Here is an 8490-nt window from a genome sequence, read left to right on the forward strand (position 1 = left end):
GGCAACTTGGTGAGACTTCATCTCTACAATAAATCAAAAATTAGCCAGGCATGGTAGCGCGCACCTATAATTTCAGCTACTTGGAAGGCTGAGCGGAAGGATCACTGAAGCCCAGCAGGCGAGGCTGCGGTGGCCGGGAGCGGCCACTGCACTCCACTCTGGGCGACAGAGTGAGACTCCAACTTAAAAAAAAAAAAAAAAGAAAAAGAAAAAAATAACAAATTGACAAGGATACGGAGAAAAGGGAACTTACACATTGTTGGTAGGAATGTAAATTAGGACAGCCATTATAAAAAGCAGTATGAAGGATCCTCCAAAAACTAAAACTAAAACTACGTTATCATTTAGCAGTCCCACAACGGCAATCTTACTACTTTCCAAAGTAAAGGAAGTCATTATGCAGAAGAGATGGCTGCACTCCTGTATTTCTTACAGTGTTATTCACAAAAAATGTCCATGAATAAAGAAAATGTAGTATATATGCATAATGTCATACTAGTTAGCCAAAAAAAGAACAAAATGAGTTTAGAGGACGTTATGTTAGTGAAATAAGCCAGGGGAGTCAGTGACCAGCCTGGGAAACATAAAGAAACCCCATCTCTATAAAAATAAAAATTAAAAAATCTGCTGGGCAAGGTGGCATGTGCCTGTAGTCCTAGCTACTCAGGAGGCTGAGGTGGAAGGATACCTTCAGCCTAGGAGACTGAGGCATCAGTAAGCTATGATCGTGCCACTGCATTCTAGCCTGGGCAACAGAGTGAGACCTTGTCTCAAATAAATGAAATAAGCAAGCCAGGCACAGAAAGAAAAATAAAACCACATTTTCTCACTCATGTGTGGAAACTAAAAAAGTTGATCTCATAGAAGCAGGGAGTATAATAGTGGTTACCAGAGGCAGAGAAGGGTAGAAGAAGGAGATAGCCCTCCTCTGGTTAATGGATACAAACATACAACTAGATAGGAACAAGTTCTAGCATTCTATAATACTAGAGGGTGATTATAATTAACAATAATTTATTGTATATTTTAAAATAGCTAGCTCAGTGGATTTTCGCTGTTCATACAAAAAAAATGAAAAATGTTTGAAGAACAATATATTAATTATCCTGCTTTGATCATTATACATTGTATACATGTATCAAAATATCACATTGTACCCCACAAATATGTACAATTAAGTGTCGATTAAAAATAATAATGACAAGGGAAAAAAGCCAAAAACTCCCACAATATACTGTATACTTGAAAACTGCTTACAGAGATTTTAAGTATTCTCATCACAAAGAAAGATAAGTAAACAAGATAATGCATATGTTAACTAGTGTGATTTAACTGTTCCACAGTATATACAAATATCAAAACATCATATTGTAAACCATCTATATATAGTTTTTGTCAATTAAAAAACACACTTTTATGGAAAAAAAATAGAAGATTGAATTAATGAGCTAAGTATCCAATTCAAAATGCTAGAGGCTGGGCACAGTGCTCATGTCTGTAATCCCAGTAATTTGGGAGACGGAGGTGAGAGGATTGCCTGAGCCCACAGGTTCAAGAACAGCCTGGGCAAGTTGGCAATAACTCATCTCTACAATAAATAAATTTTAAAAAGCTAGAAAAATAAGAAATGCAAACACATAAGAAAGCAGGCCATATTAAAGAGCATAATTCTAGTGTGCGTCTATAGTTCCAGCTGCTTGGAAGGATGAGGCGGAAGGACCGCCTAAGCTCACCAGGTCAAGGCTGCGGTGGTCATGAGTGTGCCACTACACTCCAGCCTGGGTGACAAGTGAGACTCCAACTCAAAAAAAAAAAAAGCATAATTCAATGAAATAAACCACAAAGATACAATGGAGAAGTTAATAATGCAAGAAGTTGATGCTCTGTGGAGACAGAAAAAAACAGACCTCCAAAGAGATTTATAAATAAAGGGGGGAAAAGGCACAAATAATTATTAGGAATTTAAAAAAAGACTAACTATAAAAGCAGACATAAAAAAGATGAGTAAGCCAGACGCAGTGGCTCAAGTCTGTAATCCCACCATTCTGGGAGGCCAAGGTGAGAGGACTGCCTGAGCCCATGGATTTGACAACAGCCTGGGCAACTTGGCGAGACCTCATCTCTACAATAAATCAAATAATTAGCTGGACGTGGTAGTGCACACCTGTAGTTCCGGCTACTTGGAAGGCTGAGATGGAAGGATCACCTGAGCCCAGCAGATTGAGGCTGCGGTGGCCGGGAGCGGCCACTGCACTCCAGTCTGGGCAACAGAGTGAGACTCCAACTCAAAAAAAAAAAAAAAAAATTAGCCAGGTGTGGTAGTGCGTGCCTGTAGTTCTGGCTACTTGGAAGGCTGGGGCTGAAGGTTCAGCAGGTTGAGGCTGTGGTGGCCGGGAGTGTGCCACTGCATTTCCAGTTTGGGCGACAGAGTGAGACTCCAACTCAAAAAAAAAATAAAGATGAATAAACATGCAAACATAGCTACAGCCTCAAACTCTTGGACTGAAGCAATCTTCCCACCTCAGCCTCCTGAGTAGCTGGGACTACAGGCACACATCATCACACCCAATTAATTTTTTTTTTTTTTTTGAAGAGATGTGGTCTCAAACTCCTAGGCGTATGTGATCCTCGCATCTCAGTCTCCCAAAGTGCTAGGATTACAGGGGCAAGCTACTAAATTCAGCTTACAGGCATGTTATAAAACCAAACTTTATAAAAAAACAAATAGTTTCAATCTCATATAAACTCCTAATAGAGTGAAGAGGGATTACTCCCACCTCATTCTATGATGATGGTATAAACTGAATACCAAAATTGTCAAGGACAATGTAAGGGAGAGAAATTATAAGCCAATTTTAATTGTCATATATTCGCTGTGTTTCCTAGTTTTTGTATCTCATTCTTTGACATCTTGGGCCTTGTTGATCAGGAAAGGACTGTGTCTCCCAGGATTAACTGATTCCTAGAGATAGTGGAGACTCTCTGGTAAATTTTTCCTATGCAATGTAACCAATCCAGAGGGCCTCCCCTACCACAAATATCTTCCTCACAGGCTTCTTTCACTATGGGCCTCCATTCCTGTGTCCTATCACTTTGTGTCAAGTAACAGACAAAGAGGGGCAGCCAAGCCAATCAACCCTGAAGCCCATAGAAATTATTCAAACTACCCGATCCTAAACCTGTTTAGTCTGTTCACCCTGCTTTGCACATTTCGTCTCTGGAAAACCACAATAAAGGTTCTCCTGAAGTTCTCCCACTCCCTCTCAGGCTGCTACCTTGGAGTTCTTTTGTGCGGTGCTGTGTGGTGTGGCATATCCTCGTCCTCCTGGAACTGTGAGTAATATACTATCTTTTCAATGGCAATCATTTCCTAATCTGTTGGCTTCACCATACCTGAATGGGAATAAAATTTATATTTGAAAATAATCATAAACATAAATACAAAAGTCCTGCAATGTATAAGAAAAAATACTCTATCTCATCAAATCTAAGATGTCACTGACAGAAAGTTCACCATTATTTTGATATATCACTAAGAAAGAAAAATGAAGTCAATCAAACAATGATATACACTTTCTAACTTGAAAATTTAATTTCACACTTACTGAATTGGTATTTTAAACTTAAACATAGGTTTTTATTTCATAAAACTCTCGTACATATTTAAAAAAGTAAAATACATCTATGTTATTCCTAAAACAACTCTGTATTCAGAAACTGATTCTTTCTAATCACTTTCAACTCAGAGTCATTGGTGTCAATTTTTTTTCTCAAGCAACTTAATCCTTTCTTAAAAGAACTCATTAAAAAAAACCTAAGCTGGGCACAGTGGCTCACACCTGTAATCCTAGCACTTTGAGAAGCAGAAGCAAGAGGACTGCCTGAGTTCAGGGGTTCGAGACCAGCCTGGGCAATTTGGCAAGACCTCACCTCTACAATAAAAAAATTAGCCAGGTGTGGTGGCATGTGCCTGTAGTTCTGGGTACTTGGAAGGCTGAGATGGAAGGATCATCTGAGCCCAACAGGTGGAGGATGTAGTGGCTGTGAGCATGCCACTGCACTCCAGCTGCGAAAGAATGAGACTCATTTTTTAAAAAAAAGCTGGGCTCAGTGGCTCAGCCTGTAATCCCGTGCCTTTGGGAGGCTGAGGTGAGTGGATTGCCTGAGCCCACAGGTTCAAGACCTGCCTGGGCAGCGAGACCTCATCTCTACAATAAATCAAAAAATCAGCCGGGCATGGTAGCGCATGCCTGTAATTCCGGCTACTTGGAAGGCTGAGGTGGAAGGATTGCCGGAGCCCAGCAGGTCGAGGCTGCGGTGGCCGGGAGCGGCCACTGCACTCCAGTCTGGGCGACAGAGTGAGACTCCAACTCAAAAAATAAATAAATAAATAGATAAAAAATAAAAAGCCCCATCAAAATAGGTACAGAGGGAACATTCCTCAAAATAATAAAAGCCACTTATGACAAACCCACAGCCAACGCCATCCTGAACAGAGAAAAGTTGAATGCATTCCCCTTTAGAACCGAAACAAGGCAATGAGCCCTACCTTTACCAAGTCTACTTAACATAGTACTGAAAGTCCTAGTCAGAGCAATCAGGCAAGAGACAAATAAAGGGTATCCAAATTGAAAAAGAAGAAATAAAATATCTTGGTATGCCAACAATAAGATCTTAAACCAATGGTAAGAGCTTTTTTTTAAAAATCAGTCTTACTCCGTCACCCAGGCTGGAATGCAGTGGTTTGCTCACAGCTACCACAACTGCAACCTGCTGAACTCAGGTGATCCTCCTCAGTCTTCCAGGTAGCTGGAACTACAGGTGTGTGTTATCATGCCTAGCAAATTTTTTGATTTATTGTAGAGATGAGGTCTTATCAAGTTGCCCAGACTGGTCTAACACCCCTAGACTCAGGCAGTCTTCTCACCTCTGCCTCCCAAAGTGCTGGGACTACAGGTGTGAGCCACTGCCCTGGTTAACCATAAGATCTCATATGTGAAGAATGCTAAAGGCTCTTCTAAAAGACTTCAGGCATGAGCCTCTGTGTCTGGCCCTACTCTATTATTAAGATAGGAACTCTTTCAAGGCAATAGACAAAGCTCCTTCTTTCTTTTATTAGCACAAGCCCATAGCTTTACATCTTTTTTTAATAGATTAACAAATTAAAGATGTTAAAAGAAATTTTTTGTTGATTTTTGTTTTCAACCTTTCCTGCCTGAAATGTAATTAGAAGCAGTTCCTAAATACTAAAAGCTTTTCTGCAAGCAATGGAAGGACATCCAACCTCGCCCTAAATCTAGACTTCTAACTGATGCAGGCATTGCAGTCATTGAGAAAACACTCTGTGGAACTGATTCAGAAGTATTGTTTGGGAAGGAGTTATAAAAAGTGCTAACAGGCCAGGCTCGGTGGCTCAGCCTGTAATCCCGCGCCTTTAGGAGGCTGAGGTGAGTGGATTGCCTGAGCCTGTGGGTTCGAGACCCGCCTGGGCAGCAAGACCTCATCTCTACAATAAATCAAAAAATCAGCCAGGTGTGGTAGCGCATGCCTGTAATTCCGGCTACTTGGAAGGCTGAGGCGGAAGGATTGCCGGAGCCCAGTAGGTCGAGGCTGCGGCAGCCGGGAGCAGCCATTACACTCTAGTCTGGGTGACAGAGTGAGACTCCAACTCAAAAAAAATAAATAAAAGCTAATAACTTGGGAGAAAGAATTCCAAAAACATTCCCAGTTTCCACAGTGCCTTGATCCTACTGCATATTACTCTTACTTGCCTAAATTTCTTTTTTAAGTGACGGGATCTTACTATGTTACCATGCTGGTCTCAAACTCCTGGATTCAAGTGATTCTCTCATCTTGGCCTCCCAAAGTGCTGGGATTATAGGCATAAGCCACTGTGTCTGGCCATTTTTATTCCTGATTTACTTTTACTTACTCTATCTGAAATTTCATCAGTGAAATTTTTATTGAATTTAATAAACATATTTCTTTTTTTGTTTTTGAGTCGAGGTTTTACTGTCGCCCAGGCTGGAGTGTAGTGGGATGATCATGGCTCACCGCAGTCTCACACAGCTGGGCTCAGGTGATCCTCCCACCTCAGCCTCCTGAGCAGCTAAGTCTACAGGCATGTGCCACCATACCCAGCAAATTTTTTGATTTATTTGTAGAGATGAGGTCTCACTATGCTGCCCAGGCTGATCTCGAACTCTTGTGGTCAAGCGACCCTTCCACCTTAGCCTTCCAAAGTACTGGGATTATAAGCACGAACCACAGAACCTGGTCTGGTGTATTCTCTTAAAATGAAAAAACTTGGTGAGGCGCAGTGGATCATGCCTATAATCCAGCACTTTGGGATGCCGAGGTGAGAGGATTACCTGAGCCCATGAGTTCAAGACCAGCCTGAGCAATTTGACGAGACTTCATCTCTACAATAAATCAAAAAATAGTTGGGCATGGTGGTGCATGCCTGTAGGTCCAGCTATTTGGAAGGCAGAGGCAGAAGGATCAACTGAGTCTAGCATATGGAAGAGTGGGTTTTAATATGAGTATCAACCTAACCCATTAGGTTGATAGGTTAGGTTATAGACACCCTGTAAAAATAATTTAAACAAGCCAGGCGTGATGGCTCACACCTTTATCTCAGCACTTTGGGAGGCCAAGGCAAGAGGACTATCTGAGCCCAGAGGTTTAAGACCAACCTAGGCAACTTCATCTCTACAATAAATCAAACAAGTGGGCAGGTGTGGTAGTGCATACCTGTAGTTCCAGCTACTTGAAAGGCTGAGGCGGAAGGATCACCTAAGTCCAGCAGGTAGAGGCTGCAGTGGCTGTGAGTATGCCACTGCACTTCAGCCTGGGTGACAGAGTGAGATTCCAACTGAAAAAAATAAAACATTAATAATAATAATAATAATAATAACTTGAATGCAGTAAAAAGAAAGGTATTACTCTTTCCTTCCTCCTTTCTTTCATCAATTTGCATGACCACCAGGGAGGGTGGCTCAAGTCTGTAATCCCAGCACTTTGGGAGGCTGAGGCAAGTAGATTGCTTGAGCCCAGGGTTCGAGACCAGCTTGGGCAACTTGGCGAGACATCTACGCAACAAATCAAAAAATTAGCCAGGCATGGTAGTACGTACCTGCAGTTCCAGCTACTTGGAAGGCTGAGGGAAAGGGGCGCCTGAGCCCAGCAGATTGAGGCTATGGTGGCCGTGAGCGTGCTACTGCACTCCAGCCTGGGTGACAGAGTGAGATTCCAACTAAAAAAAAAAAAAAAATTTGCATCACCTTCTTCAATACTGACAACGGCAGGATAACACAAAATACACAATTTTCCCATCTATTCTCAATGTCAGTATATGGTATGAACTTACCCCAATTCCCAATTAACTCCATTCCATCAAAGTAAAGTTTTCAAGAATGAAGATATTAATATTAAAGTAAATATAAATGTTCTTTTCCAATTGATAATCATAAATAGAACAAGCTACATACAATGTATAATTTGACTTTTCTGTTAACATGATACATAATAGTTACTTTTAAAAATAAAGCTATTACTTTCAATTAGTTAAAAATAAAATTTTTACCTTCAGATAGTGCTCAAGTTTAAATTCCAGGCCTCAAGCATTGTACTACCCCCAGAAATGCTCTTTCTTGTCCAGCGAAGTTCTTCCTTTTGGGGCACTAACTCATGATACTTGTAGCTTCATTTATATGAAAGCTTGAATTGTGTCTTAGCAGCATTTTCTCTGTAATGAGAAGGTATTCAATGCATAGTTTATTTTTCTACATATAAAGAAAACTACTAGATTTTGTTATGCAGGTTTTATTTTAAAATAACCAGCACCAGCCTAAAAGAACCATCAATTGACTTAGTTAAAGAGCACTAAAAACTAGAACTGACTTCACAGATAACTACGTGTAACTTTGTGTAGGTGACTTAACCTCTCTGTACCTGTTTCCTTATATAAAATTAATTTGGACTAAGATTTAAACTCTCACATTTTATAATTACCAGTGAAACAAAGACCTCTGTAGCAAATTAAATTTATTTTTCAATGAATGTATTCAATAAGCCGGGCGCAGTGGCTGATGCCTATAATCCCAGCACTTTGGGAGGCCGAGGTGAGAGGACTGCCTGAGCCCATGGACTCAAGACCAGCCTAGGCAACTTGGTGAGACCTCATCTCTACAATAAATGAAAAAGTTAGCCAGATGTGGTGGTACGTGCTTGTAGTTCCAGCTAACAGGTCGAGGCTGCAGTCGGTGACTGTGAGTGTGTCACTGCACTCCAGCCTGGGCAACAGAGTGAGACTCTGACTCAAAAAAATTAAAAAATAAAAAGGAAAGTATTCAATAACATATGGGTATCTTTTGGAGCCACAAGAAGATTGAAAATAAAAGCCCCTCTCTCCATATCCCCCCTCCTAGGTCCTAGAACTGACAAGCTTATTTTTTTTTTTTTTTTTTTGAGTTGGAGTCTCACTCGGTC

General features: G+C 40.9%; 1 protein-coding gene across 2 annotated transcripts in view; it reads right to left on the reverse strand.

The window, feature by feature from the left end:
* LOC103251431 (calcium-responsive transcription factor-like) overlaps positions 1–8490 on the reverse strand; it is a 39360-nt gene that overhangs the window by 26497 nt on the left and 4373 nt on the right. For both annotated transcript variants that reach the window (XM_021708546.1, XM_021708548.1), the window contains exon 2: positions 7586–7747. The gene's annotated coding sequence lies outside the window, so the exon portion shown is untranslated. The remainder of the gene's footprint in view (positions 1–7585; positions 7748–8490) is intronic.

This window comes from Carlito syrichta, unplaced genomic scaffold, assembly GCF_000164805.1.
Source record: "Carlito syrichta isolate Samal-C Ts95f unplaced genomic scaffold, Tarsius_syrichta-2.0.1 Scaffold142898, whole genome shotgun sequence".
Lineage (NCBI taxonomy): Eukaryota > Metazoa > Chordata > Mammalia > Primates > Tarsiidae > Carlito > Carlito syrichta.